At 41.6% G+C, this 25,790-nt stretch overlaps 1 protein-coding gene across 2 annotated transcripts in view; it reads left to right on the forward strand.

The window, feature by feature from the left end:
• The first annotated feature begins 1,744 nt into the window (after nt 1-1,744).
• The window catches only part of MYRIP (myosin VIIA and Rab interacting protein), a 219,202-nt gene continuing 195,156 nt past the window's right edge, over nt 1,745-25,790 (forward strand). Inside the window, exon 1 of one of the 2 annotated variants that reach the window (XM_004277854.3) lies at nt 1,745-2,247. The gene's annotated coding sequence lies outside the window, so the exon portion shown is untranslated. Of the gene's footprint in view, nt 2,248-2,312; nt 2,607-25,790 lie in introns of those variants that run through there. The other variant, XM_049693613.1, reaches the window with a different exon arrangement.

Here is a 25,790-nt window from a genome sequence, read left to right on the forward strand (position 1 = left end):
TGACCAGTCATGAACTACCTGCAAACATTTGGGCGAACTTACTTCCAACACTGTGTCCATCTCACTGACCTTGCAAACAATCAGAATACCCAAGTCTCAGACTGCTCACGGGGTAAAGGATGACTGAAAGAGGGCAAATAAGTCTTCTTGGGCAATTTAATTTGCATGCTGGGAAAGAAAAGACTGCCTCATTCTTGGATCCTAACCACTGAGAAGACAAGCCTGAAGGTGGAGGGGCCACCATGGAGTAAGTCAGCTTAACAATGAAGCCCACAGAGGAAAGCAGAGAGGAGAGGAGGAGCGAGAGAGGAGGGAAGGGGGAGGGAGGAAGAAAGAAAAGGTGGGGGCTGAGATTCCAGTTCTATTGATACTTCTGACGTCACTTGAGAACCCCTGAATCCATCTGTGCCTGAAGTTAGACCTACCATTTTGTATAACAAAAGGTAAAAATAAGAATATTAGAGAAATACATTTGGTTGTAGATTCTCTCTAGGAGGGTACGCACGAAGGTGAAAAGCAATGGTTGCCTCCAGAAGAGAAACTGAGAGGCTGGGAGACAAGGGTGGCAGGGAGACTTGCTAACCGTGTATTCATTTGCGCTTTTAAATTTTCGTACCACTGCCAATGTTAATCAAGCACAGACAAATAAAGTTAAAATTGAATGTAAATAAAATAGAAACAAAACACAAACTTTCTTCCACTTTAACCAATTTGTGGATAATAAAATCGCCTTGAGAGGAAACCAGATCTTTAGAGAAATCAACTCTTTACCTTCCAAGTTCCCTTCGTAAATGTTTTTTCGTTTTTGCCTTTTTGGCTGCTGCCGACAGATCAGCAAATGAACCATCCATTTCTACTGCGCAAATTTACACGGAGAGAACAGCCTCAATCCATGGTCCTGAAAGACGGTTCCCAGGGTTTTAGGAATCACCCATGTAGCTGTATTCCGATGGCGCGACTTCCGTCCTGCAGCGAAAATTGATAATGTGCTTCCACAGCCGAGTTGTTAGGGCTGAGGCAGTCCGTTTTAGAAAGATTCTGGGCCCTGTGTCCTGACGGATGCAAACGCGCAATGAAGCGCTGGCCTGAAGGGGAACCTTTCAACTCCCAGTCCTTCTTCCGGGACCCGGAACTCCAGGCAAGAGCCCGAATGCGGTCCTCACTGGCAGCAATCTTTGGGCGTCCTTGTGACAGCGCGGGCTCACTAGTCCTGCGGTGCGGCAGCGACGGGGGCTTTGGGACACTTGGGAGAGCAGTAGCCTGGGAGATCCAGCTCTCTGAGCCAAGAGCGAAACCAGTCAATGTGTGTTGAACGAAGGAGTGTCGTTAGCACAGTAAATTCAGGAGAGGACGAAAGGAACCCAGACCAGGGGGTGGGTCACCACAGTGACTTTAAATAGCCACGCACTATGAAGTGAGGAAGAGCTGTCTTTGGAGACACGCCGGCTTCGGTGAGGCTGGGGAGGGAAGGCGCCCACACTCCGGAAGCCAGGCCGGCCCCGGATTCGGGTTACCAGGCATTCGGCTGTCAGGGAGGGTCCGGGCGCCCGGGGCGCAGGGGCAGGGAAGAAAAACCCTTACTTCAAAGCTGGTAATGACTTGAGGGCTCATCTGGCTACCCTGGAGCCGGGGCCTCGTCACCGCACTGCGCCTCAAGGTAGAGCCGAGCGCCGGGCGCGGGTCTCCGTCCCCGGCGCGCTCAGCCCCAGCCCCGCCCCCTGCCACGCCGCGCCCCGCCCCTCCCGCGCGGGCCGCCTGCGCGCGGAGGGGAGGGCCTGAGAAGCCCGCCGGGCAGGCGCCCCCGGCCCCAGCACGGGCGCGAGCGCGCGCCCCCCTCCCACCGGGTGCCCGGCACTCGCCCCCGCTCCGGGCGCCTCTGATTGGTCGTCGCCCTGGCCGGCAGGTGTCTGCAGGGGCTGCGTCCACGCTGGCCCTGGCTGCCTGCGGCGCGGGCGCCTCCCTCGCAGCCGCTGCCGCTGTCGCGCTCCCGCCTCCCGCGCCCGCTCTGGGCTCCCGCTGCGGCTACGCTTCTGGCGGCCGAGACCCCGCAGCGCTGCAGCTCAGATCTGGCGCGCCTACCGCCCCGTGCCCCTGCCTTGCTGCGCGCTGCTTCCTAATCCACGCGGCGCTTTGCGTCAGGTGCCCCAGGCTTCCCGAAGCGCGGTGGCCTGAGAGCGGCCGCCATCGATGACCCCTGCCGCCATCGATGACCCCGGTCACGGACCTGCTCCAGCCCGGCCAGCCCGTGTGAGTACTGTCCCCTCCCCTCCGGCAGCTTTGCGCCACTCTCGCCCGTACGTTGCCGCAACTTCGGGGGTGGGTGTATGGAGGTGTCTCTCGTGTCCCCGTACACCCCGTGCGCGTCCTGAGCCAGGGCCCCGGGGCACTGCCAGTCCGCTTCTGCGGAGGGTCTTGGGGGGGCATCGAACTTGCTAGGGGGTCGTCGCATAATCGGAACCGCCCCTTTCTCCCGCTGCCGGGGTCCGAGCTCAGCTCTGCGTTTCCTTCGCGGTTTGCGATTCCACTGGCCGCGTAGATCTTGGGCTGCGCTTCACCGCGCACCCACTACGCTCCTGGAGCGCCGGCGGGGCGCCTTAAACCATCAGGTAAGCGCCCGGAGCAGCCCGGCGCGACGGACTTGATTCTTTCCCACTCTTAATTTCTGTAAAATGGGACTAATCAGGGACTCGTTCAAGGTCACGGCCGGTGCGCAGGACTAAGAACCGGAGTCGGCAGCTTCTGGCCGGGTTCTAGGACTGCCTGGGGAGGAGCGGCTGTTGCGGGGTGTGAGGTGCTCACTTCAGCTTCATCCTGGTCTCCTCCTTCCTACTCCCTCCCCTCCAACTCCGCTGCTTTTTGGTGAGGTCGGGAGCCGATTCTAAGGTACCCTTCAGAGGTTTGGATGTAGCCGCGGGGTATCTTCGGGGAGCGCGGAGCGGAGCGGTTCCTCATTGGGAACCCGGGGACCTGCAACATTTGCAGCATCCCTTCCATTCCCCGTCACTTAATTTACTTATGTCTCCGCAGGGTAGGGGAGTTTGCTAGGCGCCTGCTCTTGGATCACTCCTGTTCCGTTTCCTTCTCCCAAATAAGCCCTGTCCCCAAGGATAAGTAAGTATCCGAGAGACTCAGACTGCACACACCACTTTGCGCCCAGGGACTTCCTAAGAGAAGCAGTAAGCTCTGGGCTTGGCTCCTATCTGATCTTAGAAAATGCCTTAAGTCTGGCTTTATTTCTGCCCGCTCCACTCCCGACCCCTTGACCTGGAGGTTTCCCACTTTCCCAGGGGAAGGTGGAATCCAGTCCCAGAATGTGTGTGAATGTCGCCAGACGTCTCATTTACTCCAGATCCTTTGAGGCAGCTCTTGTGGGGCTGTGGGCGGTTCTCAGAGTTTTGGGCTGGGGAGAGGGTCGCCCCTCCTCTTTTGGCATTATCACCCTGCCCCTCCAACTCAGCCTCCCTCGCCCCAACTCAGGGATGAGATGACCACTTAGATAGTTTTGTGATGTCTGACAAACATCTGTGAGCCTCAACTTTTTAAATCTATAAAATGGAATAATCCCTGCTTTTAGTCTTCCGAAGGCAGTTGGGGTTCAGGGTACGTGATAGATGTGAAAGTAGAGGACAATGGTCCAAGAGGATGGGACCTGAGCTGTGGGTGGAAATGGGGGTGATTTAAATATATTTTCACAGCAACTTTGGGACTGTATTCTCAGGTCTAAAAATCCCTCTTTCCAAACAAATTTAGTTTGGTAAGACTTTGAAAATATTATTTTCCATCTTCCTGTTGATGTTCCTTGCCTGCCCATGGGCAGCCCCATCTCTCCTAATTACCCCCACCCCAGCCATCACATCTGTGGTTTGTCTTTGTGGGCTGAAAGCTAGCTGTCTTTATGGGGCTGGGGGCTGTCTCTGTGGAGTTGGGGGTTGTGTCTGGTGGTGGGGCAGTGTGTCTGTGTGTGGGGGGCTTGTCTCTGTGGAGATGGTGTGTATCTCTTTGTGGCAGGTTCTCTCTGTGGTCTAGGTTTTGTGTGTGGAGGAGGAGGGGGAACTGTCTGCTCCAGGATCTGAGAAAGTAAACTGTTAACCACCTTCAGCAATTAAGCTAACGGTGGTATCGACTATGTCCTGTCTCCTTCCTCCCTGTCTAGAGAGACAGAAGGAGAGCTCATCTGTGGCCATGGCCCTTAGAGCAATTGATACACAGACTGAAATACCTTGTAGAGAAGAACTAGGCATGCCCCTCTTTTTGCCTTCCTGGTTATTATTGTGTTTGTCTCAAAGGCAAGTTAAGGAGGGTTGACTGACTGGTCAGACCTTTGAGTTATAACATCATCCCAGAAAATTGCACAGATCTGAAGTGTGCCTGCCCTCAATGGATTTTCACAAACTGAACATACAAGTAACAAGTGGCCAGATTAAGACCTAGAATATTCCCAGCCTCCCAATTACCCCCTACAGGCACTATCACACCCCCCTCTCCCCTGAGGGTAACCAACATCCTGTTTAGTTTTGTCAGGTGTGTTTTATTTTTTGTTACTATTATTATTTATCATTTTAGTTTCAAAGCTAAAATGAAACTGCTTGATGTTTTTCACTTTTTTATATATGCAAACCAAAGGTAGTTATACCTAAGCCAGTCCAGAAAGCTAGAAGGAAGAATTTGGTCTTAAGATCTGGCCGGAGTTGTCCAGATCTGGTTGTCCCCCGAAAATCTGATCATCAGTTCTTGCGTGATGTAACAAGCCCAACCCCAGATATAACATTGCTGACATTGGAGGCTGGTCTATTCATAGAGTGTACTTGAATAATGCAAATCTGAAATAGTGTGATAATAAAATATGAATGAAGAAAAGACATGAGTGAATTCTTCATTAGACATATAAAAATAGAAGTATTTTGAATTCCTCCAAGTTAAAAATTGGTAGAGAATCACAGAATTTTAAGGCTGAGCGAATTATGAGCTGTTTGTGCTGTTGCCACATGGTGGCGCCACGTTGGCTGGATAACTGAAATACCCACTATCCTTTCCCAAGTCCTCGGGAAGGAGTCCCAGGAATAAAATTCAACAGCTCAGTATCTCCAAAAGTGATTTCCAAACACTGTGGTTTTTCCAGTGTCTGGGAGGCAGGCCTCCCCTCTGGTGCCTGCTACTAAGTCCATGGATAGAACCCTAACCCAGCTTTTGAGGAGGGTGGCTTGCGGGTTAGAGGCGGGTATATGTTGGAGGTGAATGGAGCTGAGACACCATTGCCTTCTCTTTAATAATATGGAGCTGTGGTATGTCCTTGGGATTCTAAAGAGGTTAACCGAAAAGCTAGCTTAGGTCTGTTATGATCCTTTTGGTCTCATTTTACCCCAGAATCCTTCCAAAGGTGTGAGAGAAGGAATTCTCTTTCCTGAGGCAGGTAGCTTTCTTCACAGAGCACTGTTCATGGTGAACTTGGAAGAATAAATAGACCTGGGTGTAGCCAAACTGTTGCTAGAAGAAATGCCCTGTGTTCCACAAAAAGAGGGCCAAGTCACAGGGGAAACCACCAGGGGTGGGAGTGTTATATCCAGCTGTGGAGAGGGCTAAGCAGACCCATCCAGTGCCCTTCTCCCGTCCATCACCTTTTAACTGTCAGTGTGTCTGAGACACTGTTTAGAAGTTTGTATTTGTGTTATGGCTGCCATGCCTTTGACTCCTGAGAGTGTTGAGTGTTTGCATATGCTGGACACTATATATATATATTTATTCATTTAATGTTCTAAACAGGAGGGTGACTTTCCCATCTTATAGATGAAGGAACTGGGCCTTGACAATTAAGCACTCTAAGTTTACACACTATGTGAGCCAGAGTGAGGACTGAGAGCCAGTCTCTCAGATGGCTTCCCTAGCTGAGTTGTACCCTCTGCAGGGTGCAAGGAGTCTTGCGTAATTCTTTTGTCCTCCCTGAGACCTAGTATAGCACAGTACATGTAGTAGCTACTTGAATCGAAATCTGTAATTGCCATAAATAGAAAATTCTCTGCTGAGCAAGAGGGAAATCCAGACAGTGAAGGATGAGAAGTTGGGGTTGAGTCCATGCAGCCTATAACATTGGGGCTGAGTGTATGCCCATCAGAATGTGTAGTCTCATTTTGTGTTTAAAATTTTATGGAAATGGAAATAGAGTCACAGACATAGAACACAAGCTTATGGTTACCAAAGGAGAAAGTGGGCACAGGGGGAGATAAATTAGGAATTTGGGATCAACAGATACACACTACTATATATAAAATAGATAAACAACAAGGATCTACTACTGTATAGCACAGGGAACTATATTCAATATCTTGTAATAACCTATAATGGAAAAGAATCTGAAAAAGAATATATATATGTATGTATAACAGAATCACTCTGTTGTACATCTGAAATGAATACAACATTGTAAATCAACTATACTTCAATAAAAAAAAGAAAGATGCTCTCAGAAGAACTTTATGTTTACCTGGAAGATTGAAGGGTGGAAGGGGGAAATGCATAGAGGGCTAATGGTATACACCTTTTAATAAAATGACATGTAAAAGACTAAACAGTAAACAGATACATTATAAAAATTGTTATGTAAATGGAGGCTTGCCACTGATTTTTGTGATTTGCTTTTTTCACGCAACACTGGTTTTTGACATATGTTGATAATTGTAGATCTAGTTGATTCATTTTACTGTAGTCTTTGTTTGTTTAATATTCCAGAGTTAATTCCCCACTGAAGGTCAAAATGACGTTTTTACCTTTTGCTATTACAAAAATAATGCAAGGAATATCCTTGATAGGATCTTGTAGAAATGTATAGGAGTGTGTCTAAGGTATATATCCCCAGAAGTTGAGTTACTGGGTAGTAGGACTTGCATCAACATCTCATGTTTGTAAATTTTGGAGGTTAATCCTTCGTCAGTTGCTTCATTTGCAAATATTTTCTCCCATTCTGAGGGTTGTCTTTTGGTCTTGTTTATGATTTCCTTTGCTGTGCAAAAGCTTTTAAGTTTCATTAGGTCCCATTTGTTTTTATTTCCATTCTCTAGGAGGTGGGTCAAAAAGGATCTTGCTGTGATATATATCATAGACTGTTCTGCCTATGTTTTCCTCTAAGAGTTTTAGTGTCTGGCCTTACATTTAGGTCTTTAATCCATTTTGAGTTTATTTTTGTGTATAGTGTTAGGGAATGTTCTAATTTCATTCTTTTACATGTAGCTTTCCAGTTTTCCCAGCACCACTTATTGAAGAGGCTGTCTTTTCTCCATTGTATATTCTTGCCTCCTTTATCAAAGATAAGGTGACCATATGTGCGTGGGTTTATCTCTGGGCTTTCTATCCTGTTCCGTTGATCTATATTTCTGTTTTTGTGCCAGTACCATACTGTCTTGATTACTGTAGCTTTGTAGTATAGTCTGAAGTCCAGGAGCCTGATTCCTCCAGCTCCATTTTTCTATCTCAAGATTGCTTTGGCTATTCAATATCAAAAAACCAAACAACTCAATCCAAAAATGGGCATAAGACCTAAATAGACATTTCTCCAAAGAAGATATACAGATTGTCAACAAACACATGAAAGAATGCTCAACATCACTAATCATTAGAGAAATGCAAGTCAAAACTACAATGAGGTATCACCTCACACCAGTCAGAATGGCCATCATCAAAAAATCTACAAACAATAAATGCTGGAGAGGGTGTGGAGAAAAGGGAACCCTCTTGCACTGTTGGTGGGAATGTAAATTGATACAGCCACTATGGAGAACAGTATGGAGGTTCCTTAAAAAACTAAAAATATAAATACCATATGACCCACCAATCCCACTACTGGGCATATACCCTGAGAAAACCATAATTCAAAAAGAGTCATGTACCACAGTGTTCATTGCAGCTCTATTTACAATAGCCAGGACATGGTAGCAACCTAAGTGTCCATCGACAGATGAATGGAAAAAGAAGATGTGGCACATATGTACAAGGGAATATTACTCAGCCATAAAAAGAAATGAAATTGAGTTATTTGTAGTGAGGTGGATGGACCTAGAGTCTGTCATACAGAGTGAAGTAAGTCAGAAAGAAAAAAAATACCGTATTCTAACACATATATATGGAATCTAAAAAAAAAAAAAAAAAGGTTCTGAAGAACCTAGGGCCAGGACAGGAATAAAGACGCAGATGTAGAGAATGGATTTGAGGACATGGGGAGGGGGAAGGGTAAGCTGGGACAAAGTGAGAGAGTGGCATGGACATATATACACTACCAAATGTAATATAGATAGCTAGTGGGAAGCAGCCGCATAGTACAGAGAGATCAGCTCGGTGGTGTGTGACCATCTAGAGGGGTGGGATAGGGAGGGTGGCAGGGAGACACAAGAGGGAAGAGATATGGGGATATATGTATATGTATAGCTGATTCACTTTGTTATAAAGCAGAAACTAACACAGCATTGTAAAGCAATTATACTCCAATAAAGGTGTTAAAAAAAACCAAAAAAAAGCATCTCTATGTTACTTCAACTCTGCTAGGTTTTGCAAATGGCCCTCTGAAGCTGTTGTACCACTTAACGCTCCCACTAGCACTGTCTTGGAGTTCTTCGTATCCCAATATCTTTGGCTGTGTCTGACATTAATCAGTTGTTTTAATTTTGATTAATCTGATAAGCGTGGAATGTATTTCACTGCTTTTACTTTGCATTTCCCTTAGAGATCTTTTAAAAATATATTTTGATTTTCAAGTTTTCCTTTCTATGCATTGCCATTTTTTATGAGATAAAACTTTTAGATCTTGAAACTCATCTGAAGTTTATATTTCTGTACTGTGTGAGGCAGAGATCTAATGTTTTCCATATTGAAAACCATTACCCCATTATCATTGAATGAATATTTATTTTCGCATTTATTTTGCTGCCATCTCTGTCATATACCAATTTTGGTTATAGTTTTGGATCTGTTTCTTAACTCTGTTCTGTTCTATTAATCTTTTTGTGATTCCTGAGCTAATACCACTTTCATTTAGTTATTAAAGCTTTGTAATAAATCTTCCCTTCCTAGCCTTGTTCTTCAAAATTGTCTTGGCTATTTTTGACCCTTTAGGCTTCAACATGAATTTTAGGATCTATCCTAAACATCACTTCCTATGAAAAATACTGTTATCAAAATTTGGTAAAATAGAAAATAAAATGTATTTTCTTGTTTCTTTTTCTTCAAATATAGTGCTAATCAAATGCTTTCATTTCCCATTATTTAGTGTGAATTTTTGGTCCCCATTTTAAGTGGATTTACTTTAAGCGACTCTTCTCTGGTACCAGATATCCTTGAATAATAAGGACCAGATGAATATAATTCTTTTAAACACAAATAAGATCTTTTTTTTCCACTCAACAACATATAAGCAGCGTTAATGTCAATGACTATTCTTCTGTGTCATTATTTTTATCCTCCTAATGATCCATTTCATTTGTATACCATAATCTATTCAACAAAATCATTCTTTTAAAACATTAAGCCTTTATACTTTTTATTGTAACTTCATCTTTGCACACATTTTTATTTTCTTAGGATGAATTACTGTGTCAAAATTTACTTACTTTTATTTAAATTTTGGATACATATTGCCAAATAATCCTCCAGGAAAGTCTATAAATTTATATTGCTCTTGGTAGTGTATGAGTGTGCCAGATCCCCATGCCTTGCTAGTGATAAACATAATTATTCAACAACACTGTCAATTTCATAGGCAAAGGGAAAAAAAAGAATCTTAATTTTTACTTTGCTTTTCTTTTCTAGTGGGACAGAATATACCTTCATGTTTATTCATAGCCCACTTCACTAAAGAATTTTCCATAAGGGTTGTTTCTCTTTTACTTTCTGTGAATGAAACTTGCATTATCACTCAGTGTTTTTGAGAGAACTATCAGATTGTTTATATAGATTATGTTCATATTTTTAACTGTTAAATATTACTCTATCATATGAAAATACCATTTTTATTAATCTGTTACCTCCATGATGGACTATAGATTTTTTCTGTATTTCTTCTGTGGCTATTACATAGATGTATGCAGTAAACATCTTTGAAATGTATTTATGCACATGCAAAAGAAATTCTTGAGGATGTATGCCCAGAAGTAGAATTTTGAAGGGTCATATTTTACATAAACTTACAACTTGACCATTTGGTGCCAAATTTCTCCCAAAGTGGTTATACTCAAACATCTCTAGCAGTGTATATCACAGTATCTCTCACTTTAAGGAAACAATAATACTAGGGAAGGAGGAACAAAGGTGTTAGAGTGAAAAGTACATATGTGTGTTTGTGTATATATAAATATCCTTAAGTTCATTTAGAAAGCTCAGGGTTTTTTTACCTTTTCATTTCGAATCTTGCATCATATGAATGATTAAGTGTATAAATCATAAACATCACGTAAATATTTACTTGGCTTAGGAGAACTGGTAAGAGTTTAAGTAAAAGGTGAGCGATTTTATAGTGCCTTTATTCAGGGCAGCCTTCAACACGGGGTTAGCACATGACAACCAGAAAAGCACCTCTACCCAGCTCTGCGCCTCCCGACCCAGGGCAGGGGTTCTACCCTTAGACAATTGTTCCTTTGTATCATCTTCTCTTTTACAATTTAGAAGACCTTGGTTGGTATAAGTCCAAGGTAATAATGTACCATTAACACCCTCTTGCGAATGACCTTATGTGATCAATTGCTAGTGATGGTTAAGACCAGAACAGCATGAAACCACCAGAAGGTTATTGGGGAAAAGGCTCAAAGATGGACTTGTTTGGGGACGGGCTGGATTCGTTACTGACAGAAACCTCATTCACTTCAGACTTACTCTGAGAATCAATTCTACATTTGTGTAAAGAGAGTAAGAAGAGCTTTATGAAACTGCCTAAATGCTGTATGAAAACTGCTTTCAGCGTTGTATTCAACCATGTGTTATTTGCCCCCATTACCTTTCCTAGGTAATTGTAAGTTAAATTTTTTGGTGTACATTTATATATTATCAGCTGGGGAGAGAAAACCATTCTGTGGAAAATCCTTTTTTGGCTATGATTTACAGTGTAATGCCACTGATGTGACAGATATGTGATCTGCAGCTGGGATGCACAAATCCATTCTGTGGGCTGACAGTTTAATCTCTCCGAGCAGACACTTCGGAAAAGAACACAAGACATGAGAGAGAGGAACGGGGGTGCCTACAGGACAGAGGTGCTCATGGCCCCAGGATCTAGTGTGGCTATTTGCCAAAGTCCCCAAATAATCCCATACTGACTCATGGCTCAGAAAACTCATCCTATATGGTTCTCCCATTTTGGTATGAAATGTAACTACCTCAGAGTATACAGGGTCACTTTCTAGGCTTCAAAGCCTGCATATCACTGGAGAAAAGGAAAATGACCCAAGCCCCTTTATGTTATCTTTTTTCTGAAGATAGTCCAGTCTGCATATGCAGTGCTTCCAGCCCCAAACCTCTTCCTAACCTCCTCTTGAAAACCTTTGTCTCAATCATCATTTCACTTTATTTGTGCAGCTCCAGCCTCTGAAAATCTGGCAGGTTCTGTTTTTGTGTTTGTGTTATATAAATGTGGTTTTGTTGTTTTGCTTTCTTTGAAAAACAATTTATTGATCAGTAGGGACTTTGATTTACTAGAATGACATGTAACCAGAATATTCGAGATTAGTCTCTTTCTTTTATGGCTAATTAGAAGAAAAAATTTTAAATGCTGTTTTAATGGAATCCTTGATTAAAATCTATTAGAAATCTGCCAGTGGGTCTTTCAGCTCCACGGTCCACTGAATGTCAGGTGCCTCTCCCAGGACTGCAGATCTTGCAGCCCGGGTGCTTGAATGCCCGCCATCCCCCAACCATCCTCTGTGCTCCCAGATCTGAATCCTTCCTCCCACGGCTTCCAGGTACCTTACGCTTGCTCTTCCCACTGCCACCACCCCTGCTTTCTGCCTCAGTTCCCCTCCCCTCAGCCTGGTGCTGATGGTGGATGCCGAAGTAATGCTGATATTTCCCCTTCTCTTCCATAAATTATCCAAAAGCAACAAAGAGAATGAGAAACAAAAAAAACCAAACACCATTTCTGGCAAATTTGGGAGATGGTTGGAATTGTTTTCCTCAAAAGATGGAAGAGCTGCCAGAAGAAGAGAGATCAAGTGGCGGTGCACGGGGAGAGGCATGGAGATGTGCTCCGCGTGTTGTCAAGAACACTTCTTGGGAAGGCAGGAGCTCTCCTGGGGTACAAAACCCAAGTCCCTTCTATGCCCCAGTGGGATGAGGAAACCTGCAGAGGCGGCCACCGCTTCCCTCCTTAGCTCTTGGTCCATCTCACCAGAGTTGTTACAGGTTCTTTTTAGACTTTCCAGAGAACAACTTTTCACTTTCTCTTCTTGGTTGTGTCATTCTTTTTCATTTTACTTAATCTCTGTTTTCATCCTTATTATTTCCTTCCTTCTACTTTCTTTGGCTTTATTCTTTTTCTCACCTCTTAAATTTACATGATTACTCATTTAATTTCAGCCTTTCTTCTTTCATGTGTATGCTTTTAGTGCAATAACTTTCCCTCCAAGTGTTGCTTTAGCCATGTTTGTATTCCACATGTTTTGATATGTAGTGTTTTGTTATTATTCACATGTGAGTTTTTAACATTTTCATGATGATTTCTTCTTTGACTTATGAATTATTTGTAATCTTTTATTTTATTCTTTAATTTCCAGAACCTTTTAGCAATTATTTTTCTATTTTAATTCTATCTTTATTTTAGTTTAATATTTTTAATAATATCTACTTTAATTTTCTATTTACTATTTTAAAATATTTTTTCTATTTTAAATTTTTTTCCATTTTAAATATTTTCTATTTTAATAGTGATTAGAGAATGTGATCTACATGATTCCATTTCTTTGAAATATGTTGAGACTTGTTTTATGGCCTGGTACATAGTTTTCACAAATGTTCTGTACTTCCTTGAAGTTACTGGTTTGCAGTGATCCATATATGTTCATTAGCTTAAACGAGTTAATTGTGTTATTCAAATCTTCCATCTACCTTCCTCATTTTTTTGAAGTTCAATTAATCAGTTTTTGAGGGAGAAATATATAGAGGTGAATTTTTCAATTTCATCTTGTGCTTCTTTCAGTTTTTGCTTTGTATATTTTGAAGCTGTATGTTATTCGATGCATTCTAGTTTAATTTTTTCCTGGTTAGTCAAATATATGTCATGATGAAACGACCCTCTTAATCTGTAGCACTGCCCTTGTTTCTAGGTCTGAGAAAGACAAATACCACATGATATCACTTATATGTGGAATCTAAAAAATGAAACAAATGAACTTACTTACAAAACAGAAATAGACTCATAGACATGGAAAGCAAACTTATGGTTACCAATAGGGATAGTTGTAGGGGGGATAAATTAGGAATTTGGGATTAATGGATACACACTACCATATATAAAATAGACAGATAAACAACAAGGATCTACTGTACAGCCCAGGGAGCTATATTCAATATCGTGTAATAAACCAGAACCTGAAAAAGAATATATGTGTGTGTGTGTGTGTGTGTGTGTGTGTGTGTGTGTGTGTAACTGAATCACTTTGCTGTTCACCTGAAACACTGTAAATCAACTATACTTCAATAAAAAATTAAAATGTTAAAAAATAGATCTGTTTCGGATAGAGCTATACCAATTTTTTTTGCTTAGTATTTGCCTATCTTATTTTCTTATCCTTTCACCATCAACAATTCTGTATATTTTTATTCCACTTGTGAAACTGTTGTAAAGAGAATAAATTTGCTTTATTTTTTCCAACCTGTAAGTTTTAATGTGAAAGTTATGTTCATTTATAGTGCTACTATTAATATATTTGGATTTATTTTATCATTTTACTTTCTTCTCTTTCTTTGTCCCACTTTTAATATACTTACTCTAATTTCTTTTTGTATTAATTTAGATTCTCTCTCCTACCCCACATTACATGTCCCTCCTCCACTTATTCAAAAGCCTTACGCTCCATTTCTATTTTCTTGTGTTTATTATATGGTTATTTTAGCACACATATTTACCTTAACAAAATCCAAACTGAATCAATCATTCCTGTCCTCCTGAGCAATTCAAGGACTTTATACTTAACTCTGATCACCCCTCTACCCAATTTATATGTTAACATTGTCTGGTGTTTTAGTCAGACTTTTTAAAACCCCATCTATTTATTTTTTTCCACATAGTAAGCAATTTGTTGACAGTATGATTCCACTGTCTTCCAATTTCCATTGTTTCATTTAAAGAATTTATCTAACAATCTGATTGTTGTTCTTTTGTAGTAATCTGTCTTTTCATTCTGGCTGATTTGAGTTTCTTTTCTGTGTATTTGTTATTCTGAGTTTCACTACAATGTATGTAGAAATGGGCTTCTTTTTAATCATCCCCCTCAGGATTCCCTGGACTTTTTAAATGTGAGAATTGATGTCTAATCGGTGTTCTGGAAAATTCTCAGCCATTATTTCTTTGAATATTGCTTTTCCTTATTCTCTACTCCTGAAACTGAGCAGATATGTGGGACCTTCCTTCTATATCATCTGTGTTTTTAACCTCTCTTCCATGTTTTACTTCCTTTCTCAGTACTGCATTCGGCTTCTTATTTCAGCCCTGTCTACCAATTCACTAATTCTTTTCTCTGCTGTGTCTATTCTGTCTTTTAAACTCTCCACTGAGTTTCCATTAACTTTTTCAAATATGTGTGGTAATTTTTATAGTTTCTTGTTCATTAGTTGTACTTTGATAAACTCTTATTTCCTTAACCATAACAAGCATACTTATTTGAGGTTTTATATAAAATAATATTATTATTAATAGGAACTTAGCAATTGGAAAAGACTGGTCAGGCAGTTTACTTCTGGGTTCCTTATTAATGTGGAATAAAGTGAAAGAACAAACAAGGGGCCAGGTAGGGGGTCAAGCCCTCGAACTAAGACCCTCCCCATCCAGAATTTTTACCCACCCCCATCATAAGGTGCAAGAGATGTTTGTGGGCTTGAGCGATACTGAGCTTCCTTGGACATCCTCAGCCTCCTCAGTGAGGACCACTGGGTGTCCCGATCCCTCGGAGTAAGTCCGCCCCTACTCAGTGAACATCAGTAGGAGCCCCGCACACTGGGCGATCATACTGACTCTGGCCTTCTGCTCGCCATTGACCAGGTCAAGTAGACACTTGAAACACTTATCCCTCCTGCCCCTCCTCACTCATGACCCCACCCAACTCTGCCTTGTGTGGACCAGCACTCATTCCATCATGCTCTTTATCCTGTTTGTCAGTGCCCTGGGCTCCAGGACCACTTACCCTCAGCTCTTGATGACTTTAGCTCCAGGTAGAGGATCTTGTTAACATCCTGGAGTTCCTTGACCTTCTTTGCCGTAATTCTCTGACTTCCACCCAACCCTACCACTTACTTCCATAGTCATAGATAGATGTTTTCATTCCCAGTTATGGCTGGCCCTTCATAATGTGTTTCGTGCATCATGCTTTCTCATAACCAACCTCCATCTTCCAGTCCTTTCCCTCTCTTACTCCAATTCCAATGGTCCCTTGGTGTTCCTGACCTCCTGTCTGTGACCCCTGAAACTTGAGGTTCTCTCCTTCTGCCTTTTCCAGCCAATGGCAATCCTTTGGGCACCCCCAGTTCACTTGCTCCTCTCAGGCAGCACTCGGTAGAACCACACACTGGCTAAACCCTCATCTCTGCTTCCTCCTGCCTGCATTTGAGCTGTTGAATGTGGCTGGAGAAGAGCTCACAAACAATTGATGGGTCTTACGTGGCCAGGAATGTCAGATGGATCCTTAAAGTGCCTGATATTTCTCTGGTCCCTGGACTCTCCCATTCTCTTCACTGATTGTTTCACATTCGCTCCCATCTCCGCAGACGCCCACACCTCCTCTTCATTCTCACTCTCACACGATGTCCCCGCTTCCACTCTCACTGAGAAAACTGAACCATCAGAGGGGAGCTTCCACAGACTCACGCCACCATCTGCCTACCTGCCCTGCATCTGTTGCCATATACTCTGCCTCTTGTTCTGTGACTAAACATGAAATCTCTATGCTCTATCCAAAGCCATTCCCTCTACTTCCTGGCACTGGAGCCCATCTTCCTTGAATACTCAAGGATATGACTCTAGTAATTCCCCCTTCTGTCTTCTGTATCACCAGTTTCCCTCTCTCTACCAGGTAATTCTCATTGGCTTATAAACATGCTATTTCTTCTTTCTTGGAAAACACTCCCTCCTCATATCACTTCCACTGCAAGCAGTGGCTCCATTTCTCTACTCTCCTGTATATAAAAACTAGTAAGAATTGTCCAGACTTGCTGTCTGCAAATCCGCTCCTCACATTCTCTGTTAACCCACCCTTGCAGGTTGCCTGCCAAGTTCCATCAACTTTACAAGAAACTGTCGAGATTGACCATCACCTACTAAATACAACGGTCTGTTCTCAGTCCTCATCCTCCATGAACTTTTAGCATCATTTGACTCAGTTAATCAGTCCCTCCTCATTGGTACACTTTCTTCACCATGCCTGGAGGATACACTCTTGATTTTCCTTTTAACTCCTTGGAAGTACTCTCTCCTCTGTCTAGCTGGTTCTTCATTTTTTGCTTGCCCTTTTAATGCTGGAGTGCCCCACGGCTGAGTCTTTTCTCTTCTTTGCCTTTTTGTTTATATCCCCTCCCTGCAGACCTCGTCTGTTGTCATGGTTTTAAATACCATCTATGCCAGTGATCCCTAGACATATATCTCTAGGCTGGACCTCTCTCCCCAACTCTTTGAATAACCTCCTTGACATTTCCTGGATATGCAATAGTCATTTGCAAATCAACTTTTTGCAAGTGGAACCCCTGATCTTCCCCCTAGACCTGTTCCACCTGCATTTTTCTCATCTTAGGTATCTTGGTTCCAATCAATAATCAATATAAAAATTACTAATGCCTTGTTTTACCTTCTTTTTTTCATACTAATCTTTGAAATCTAATATGTATTTTTCAAACATGGCACATCTCTATCTGGATGCCAAATTTTCACCAGAATTACTTGATTTATGTTTAGATTTAATGAAATAAACAGTTAAAAAATACATCCACATACCCATGTTGTTATATAAATGTATTTAAATGTTTTCCAATTGCTCAAATGAATATCATTTAACAGGAAAAGTTAGAGTTGCTTTGCATAGCATCTAGAACTCTGTTGGTCAAAAGTCAAGAATTTTGTCTGGAAGATTCTCATTTCTGCAAAATTGGAAGTGGGAGAAATGCTGGAATGTAGAAAAGATAAGCAGATCTCCAAGAGCGGTCTCTTACTGTTCCTTCTACACCCCACACCCTCTCACCTTGTGTTCATTCTTTGTATCATTACTGCATGGCTTTTGTTTATTTGTCTTCAGAAATAGTTTCAGCGCCTCCTTTCTGAATAGGGAGGACTCCTGAGGTACAACCCAGAACATAGTTGACTACCTGGCATTAATTTTCTTCAAATGATTCTCCCCCAGATTCATGGAAAAACTCCTCAAATAATTATCTTTCCAGTGGGAATGGATGTCTTACAGTGTTTCTGTTTTTCCTGTTAGAAACGTGAGAAATTCACTTAATTGCGAGACACAAAGGCTGAATCTTGTGTTTTTCCCCTTTTAGAATCGTTATTCTGAAGTGGTCTCAGAAATAAGGTTTTGGGACTTGGGAGGACGGTATTCAGTACCTAATATTTACATCAGATAAACCCGATAAAAGTGAAGAATTTTAAGAAAATGCCATCCATCTGTAGCATGAGGAGTTTGAAGTACATAGCACTTGTTTCTCAGGTAGGGACTTAACGGAAAATCATCTAGTTAGCACATAAACAGGTTTTGTTTTTAAAAGAGTATAAAATTGTTTGGAGGGGACCTTCAAGATGGCAGAGGAGTAAGACGTGGAGATCACCTTCCTCCCCACAAATACATCAAAAATACATCTACATGTGGAACAACTCGTACAGAACACCTACTGAACGATGGCAGAAGATCTCAGACTTCCCAAAAGGCAAGAAAATCCCTCACGTACCTGGGTAGGGCAAAAGAAAAAACAGAGACAAAAGAATAGGGACGGGATATGCACCTCTGTGAGGGAGCTGGAAAGGAGGAAAAGTTTCCACACACTAGGAAGACACTTCACTGGCGGAGATGGGGGGTGGGAGGGGGTAAGCTTTGGAGCCATGGAGGAGAGCACAGCAGCAGGGGTGCAGAGGGCAAAGCAGAGAGATTCCCACACAGAGGATCAGTGCCGACAAGCACTCACCAGCCTGAGATGCTTGTCTGCTCACCCACCAGGGTGGGTGGGGGCTGGGAGCTGAGGCTTGGGCTTTGGAGGTCAAATCCCAGGGAGAGGACTGGGGTTGGCTGCGTGAACACAGCCTGAAGGGGGCTAGTGCGCTGCAGCTAGCTGGGAGCGAGTCCGGGAAAAAGTTTGGACCTGCCTAAGAGGCAAGAGACCACTGTTTCGGGGTGTGCGAGGAGAGGGGATTCCTTCCCTGTCTGCCCACAGAAGGCAAAGCACCGCCTAAATGAGCTCCAAAGATGGGCGCGAGCCACGGCTATCAGCTCGGACCCCAGAGATGGGCATGAAACACTAACACTGCTGCTTCAGCCACCAAGAATCCTGTGTGCAAGCAAAGGTCATTATCCACACACACCCCAGGAGTCTGTGCAGCCCTCCACTGCCAGGGTCCCGTGATCCAGGGACAAGTTCCCCGGGAGAACGCATGGTGTGCCTCAGGCTGTTGCAACGACACGCGGCCTCTGCGCCACAGGCTCGCCCCGCATTCCAATTATAACTACCGTACCCCTCCCTCCCCCAAGCCTGAGTGAGCAAGAGTCCCCTAATCAGCCGCTGCTTTAACCCCATCCTGTCTGGGTGGGAATAGATGCCTGAGGGCGACCTACATGCAGAGGGGCCAAAACCAAAGCTGGATGCCGGGAGCTGTGTGAACAAACAAGAGAAAGGGAAATTTCTCCGTGCAGCCTCAGGAGCAGCAGATTAAATCCCCACGGTCAACGTGATGTATCCTGCATCTGTGGAATACCGTAATAGACAACGAATCAACCCCAAATCGAGGCCGTGGACTTTGGGAGCAACTGTAGACTTGGGATTTGCTATCTGTGACTGATTTGTTTCTGATTTTTATGTTTACTTAGTTTAGTTTTTAGCGCTTGTAATCACTGGTAGATTTGGTTATTGGTTTGCTTGCTCTCTTTTGTTTTTTTAAATTATTTTTTAATTTTAATTTCTTTCTTTTTTTCTCCATTTTCTTCTGAGCCATGTGGCTGACAGGGTCTTGGTGCTCCAGCCTGGTTTCAGGCCTGAGCCTCTGAAGTGGGAGAGCCAAGTTCAGGACACTAGCCCACCAGAGACCTCCCAGCCCCACATAATATCAATTGGAGAGAGCTCTCCCAGAGATCTCTGTCTCAACGCTAAGACCCAGCTCCACCCAACGGCCAGTAAGCTCCAGTGCTAGATGCCCCATGCCAAACAACCAGAAAGATAGGAACACAACCCCACCCATTAGCAGAGAGGCTGCCTAAAATCATACTAAGTTCACAGACACCCCAAAACACACCACTGGACACGGCCCTGCCCACCAGAAGACAAAATCCAGCCCCACTCACCAGAACACAGGCACCAGTCCCCTCCACCAGGAAGCCTACACAAGCCACTGAACCAACCTCACCCACTGAGGGCAGACACCAAAACAAACAGGAACTACGAACCTGCAGCCTGTGAAAAGGAGACCCCAAACACAGTAAGTTAAACAAAATGAGAAGATGGAGAAATATGCAGCAGATGAAGGAGCAAGGTAAAAACCCACCAACCAAACGAAGAGGAAATAGTTAGTCTACCTGAAAAAGAATTCAGAGTAATGATAATAAAGATGATCCAAAATCTTGGAAATAGAATGGAGAAAATACAAGAAACGTTTAACAAGGACCTAGAAGAACTAAAGAGCAAGCAAACAATGATGAACAACACAATAAATGAAATTAAAAATTCTCTAGAAGGAATCAATAGCAGAATAACTGAGGCAGAAGAACGGATAAGTGACCTGGAAGATAAAATAGTGGAAATAACTACTGCAGAGCAGAATAAAGAAAAAAGAATGAAAAGAACTGAGGACAGCCTCAGAGACTTCTGGGACAACATTAAATGCACCAACATTTGAATTATAGGTGTCCCAGAAGAAGAAGAGAAAAAGAAAGGGCTGAGAAAATATTTGAAGAGATTATAGTTGAAAACTTCCCTAAAATGGGAAAGGAAATAGTCAATGAAGTCCAGGAAGCACAGAGAGTTCCATACAGAATAAATCCAAGGAGAAACACTCCAAGACACATATTAATCAAACTCAAAAATTAAATACAAAGAAAACATATTAAAAGCAGCAAGGGAAAAGCAACAAATAACATACAAGGGAATCCCCATAAGTTAACAGCTGATCTTTCAGCAGAAACTCTGCAAGCCAGAAGGGAGTGGCAGAACATATTTAAAGTGATGAAAGGGAAAAACCTATACCAAGATTACTCTACCCAGCAAGGATCTCATTCAGATTTGAGGGAGAAATTAAAATCTTTACAGACAAGCAAAATTTAAGAGAATTCAGCTCCACCAAACCAGTGTTACAACAAATGCTAAAGGAACTTTTGTAGGCAGGAAACACAGGAGAAGGAAAAGACCTACAAAAACAAACCCCAAACAATTAAGAAAATGGTAATAGGAACATACATATTGATGACTACCTTAAATGTAAGTGGATTAAATGCTCCAACCAAAAGACATAGACTGGCTGAATGGATACAAAAACAAGACCCATATATATGCTGTCTATAAGAGACCCACTTCAGACCTAGCGACACATACAGACTGAAAGTGAGGGGATGGAAAAAGATATTCCATGCAAATGGAAATCAAAAGAAAGCTGGAGTAGCAATTCTCATATCGGACAAAATAGACTTTAAAATAAAGACTATTGCAAGAGACAAAGAAGGACACTGCATAATGATCAAGGTATCAATCCAAGAAGAAGAAATAACAATGGTAAATATTTATGCACCCAACACAGAAGCACCTCAATACATAAAACAAATGCTAACAGCCATAAAAGGGGAAATCGACAGTAACACAATAATAGTAGGGGACTTTAACACCCCACTTTCACCAATGGACAGATCATCCAAAATGAATATAAACAAGCAAGCACAAGCTTTAAATGATACATTAAACAAGATGGATTTAATTGATATTTATAGGACATTCCATCCAAAAGCAACAGAATACACTTTCTTCTCAAGTGCTCATGGAATATTCTCCAGGATAGATCATATTTTGGGTCACAAATCAAGCCTTGGTAAATTTAAGAAAAGTGAAATCATATCAAGTATCTTTTCTGACCACAACACTATGAGACTAGATATCAACTACAGGAAAGAAAACTGTAAAAAATACAAACACATGGAGGCTAAAAAATACACTACTAAATAACCAACAGATCACTGAAGAAATCAAAGAGGAAATTAAAAAATACCTGGAAACAAATGACAACGAAAACATGATGACCCAAGCCTGCGGGATGCAGCAAAAGCAGTTCTAAGAGGGAAGTTTATAGCAATACAATCCTACACCAAGAAAAAAAGAAAAATCTCAAATAAACAATCTAAACTTACACCTAAAGAAATTAAGGAAAGAAGAACAAAATAATCCCCAAAGTTAGCAGAGGAAAAAAATCATAAATATCAGATCAGAAATAAATGAAAAAGAAATGAAGGAAACAATAGCAGAGATCAATAAAACTAAAAGGAGGTTCTTTGAGAAGATAAACAAAATTGATAAACCATTAGCCAGACTCATCAAGAAAAAAATGCAGAAGACCCAAATCAACAGAATTAGAAATGAAAAAGGAGAAGTAACAACTGACACTGTAGAAATACAAACAATCATGAGAGATTACTAAAAGGAACTATATGCCAATAAAATGGACAACCTGGAAGAACTGGAGAAATTCTTAGAAAAGCACAACCTTCCAAGACTGAACCAGGAAGAAATAGAAAATATAAACAGACCAATCACAAGCACTGAAATTGAAACTGTGAGTAAAACTCTTCCAACAAACAAAAGCCCAGGATCACATGGGTTCACAGGCAAATTCTATCAAACATTTAGAGAAGAGATAACACCTATCCTGCTCAAACTCTTCCAAGATGTAGCAGAGGGAGGAACACTCTCAAACTCATTCTACGAGGCCACCATCACCCTGATACCAAAACCAGACAGAGATTCTACAAAAAAAAGAAAAATATAGGCCAATATCACTGATGAATATACATGCAAAAATCCTCAACAAAATACTAGCAAACAGAATCCAACAGCACATTAAAAGGATCATACACCATGATCAAGTGGGGTTTATCCTAGGAATGCAAGGATTCATCAATATACGCACATCAATCAATGTGATACACCATATTAACAAAGTGAAGGATAAAAACCATAAGATAATCTCAATAGATGCAGAGAAAGCTTTTGACAAAATTCAACACCCATTTATGATAAAAACTCTCCAGAAAATAAGCATAGAGGGAACCCACCTCAACATAATAAAGGCCATATATGACAAACCCACAGCAAACATCATTCTCAATGGTGAAAAACTGCAACCATTTCCTCTAAGATCAGGAACAAGACAAGGTTGCCCTCTCTCACCACTATTATTCAACATAGTTTTGGAAGTTTTAGCCACAGCAGTCAGAGAAGAAAAAGAAATAAAAGGAATCCAAATAGGTAAAGAAGAAATATAACTGTCACTGTTTGCAGATGACATGATACTATACAGAGAGAATCCTAAAGATGCTACCAGAAAACTACTAGAGCTAAAAATGAATTTGGTAAAGTAGCAGGATACCAAATTAATGCACAGAAATCTCTGGCATTCCTTTATACTAATGATGAAAAATCTGAAAGAGAAATTAAGGAAACACTCCCATTTACCATTGCAACAAAAAGAATAAAATACCTAGGAATAAACCTACCTAAGGAGACAAAAGACCTGTATGCAGAAGACTATAAGACACTGATGAAAGACATTAATGACGATACAGAGAGATGGAGAGATATACCATGTTCTTGGATTGGAAGAATCAACATTGTGTAAATGACTATACTACCCAAAGCAATCTACAGATTCAGTACAATCCCTATCAAACTACCACTGGGATTTTTCACAGAACTAGAACAAAAAATTTCACAATTTTTATGGAAACACAAAAGACCTTGAATAGCCAAAGCAATCTTGAGAAAGAAAAACGGAGCTGGAGGAATCAGGCTCCCTGACTTCAGACTATACTACAAAGCTATGGTAATCAAGACAGTATGATACTGGCACAAAAACAGAAATATAGATCAATGGAACAGGATAGAAAGCCTAGAGGTAAACCCACGTTCATATGGTCACCTTATCAGTGATAAAGGAGGCAACAATGTAAAATGGAGAAAAGACAGCCTCTTCAATAGGTGGTGCTGGGAAAACAGGACAGCTACAGGTAAAAGAATGAAATTAGAATACTCCCTAACACCGTATACAAAACTAAACTCAAAATGTTTAAAGACCTAAATGTAAGGCCAGACACTATAAAATTCTTAGAGGAAAACACAGGGAGAACACTCTATGACATAAATCACAGCAAGATCCTTTTTGACCCACCTCCTAGAGAAATGGAAATAAAAACAAAAATAAACAAATGAGACCTAATGAAACTTAAAAGCTTTTGCACAGCAAACGAAACCATAAACAAGACCAAAAGTCAACCCTCAGAATGGGAAAAAATATTTGCAAATGAAGCAACTGACAAAGGATTAATCTCCAAAATATACCAGACTCATGGAGATCAGTATATATATATATAAAAAAATCCAATCCAAAAATGGGCAGAAGACCTAAATAGCCATTTCTCCAAAGAAGATATACAGACTGCCAACAAACACATGAAAGGATGCTTAAGATCACTAATCATTAGAGAAATACAAATCAAAACTATAGTGAGGTATCACCTCATACTGGTCAGAATGGCCATCATCAAAAAATCTACAAACGATAAATGCTGGAGAGTGTGTGGAGAAAAGGGAACCCTCTTGCATTGTTGCTGGGAATGTAAATTGATACAGCCACTATGGAGAACAGTATGGAGCTTCCTTAAAAAAACTAAAAATAGAACTACCATATGGCCCAGCAATCCCACTACTGGGCATATACTCTGAGAAAATCATAATTCAGAAAAGTCATGTACCACAATGTTCATTGCAGCACTATTTACAGTAGCCAGGACATGGAAGCAACCTAAGTGTCCACTGACAGATAATGGATAAAGAAGATGTGGCACATATATACAATGGAGTTACTCAGCCATACGAAGAAATGAAATTGAGTTATTTGTAGTGAGGTGGATGGACCTAGAGTCTGTCATACAGAGTGAAGGAAGTCAGAAAGAGAAAAACAAATACCGTATGCTAACACATATATATGGAATCTAGAAAAACAAAAACAATGGTTCTGACGAACCTAGGGGCAGGACAGGAATAAAGACGCAGATGTAGAGAATGGACTTGAGGACACGGGGATGGGGAAGGGTAAGCTGTGACAAAGTGAGAGAGTAGCATTGACATATATACACTACCAAATATAAAATAGATAGCTAGTGGGAAGCAGCTGCATCACACAGGGAGATCAGCTCGGTGCTTTGTGACCACCTACGTGGGTAAGATAGGGAGAGTGGGAGGGAGATGCAAGAGGGAGGGGATATGGGGGTATATGTATATATATAGCTGATTGTTATACAGCAGAAACTAACACAGCATTTTAAAGCAATTATACTCCACTGAAGATGTTAAGAAAATAATTATTCAGATAACAAAAAAAAATTGTTTGGGGTTCAGTGTAGAGGCAAAGACCTAATTTTAGAGTAAAGTGGTGCCCCCAGTGAGCCTGCACAAATAAGATGACTCAGCAGTAGGCCTGACGGCATCTGTGCCATTCAGGTGGCTTCACTATTTAGATGTTGTTCTTCAACTAGATGCCTGAAAATGTGTCTCAGGGGGCTTAATATTCTTAACCTTAAACGTAGTCATTTTATTTCTGGGACTCTAGCTTAAGGGGAAAAAATTCTTAACGTGGAAAACCCTTATGCACAAAGATGTTTATCACAATTTTCTATGAAATAGTCCACAATTGGAATCAACCCACAGGTACAACACTAGGAGCAGGTCAGTAAGTATTATATATCCACTTGATACAATATCATGTAGCCATTAGGAGTGATGCTTGAAAGTGATTACACCAACATGAACAAAATGCTGGAGATAAAGACTTTAGTGAAAAAAGATGCATACTTCTGTGTATAATAGGACAAAAATAACAACGTTCCCTACGAAAAGTGGGGGAAATGAGACTTAAATGAACCAATGGGTTGGCACTCGTATTTTTTTGATGCTGTCAGGTGATTAATCTTCTTTTATGATATTATCATATCATTCAAATTTTCATAAATGGGAACTTGGGGGTATTGAAAACTATACAGAAACTGTAAAGGAAAAACTCAAAAGAATGAGGTGGGCAGAGAGCTGTTAGAGGTTCCTTCTGATGAGCTCCTGGCCTGGATTGTTCCCCTTCAATAACTATTTTGCAGAATTGAGAGTCCAGAAGC

Source organism: Orcinus orca, chromosome 10 (genome assembly GCF_937001465.1).
Source record: "Orcinus orca chromosome 10, mOrcOrc1.1, whole genome shotgun sequence".
NCBI classification, from domain to species: domain Eukaryota; kingdom Metazoa; phylum Chordata; class Mammalia; order Artiodactyla; family Delphinidae; genus Orcinus; species Orcinus orca.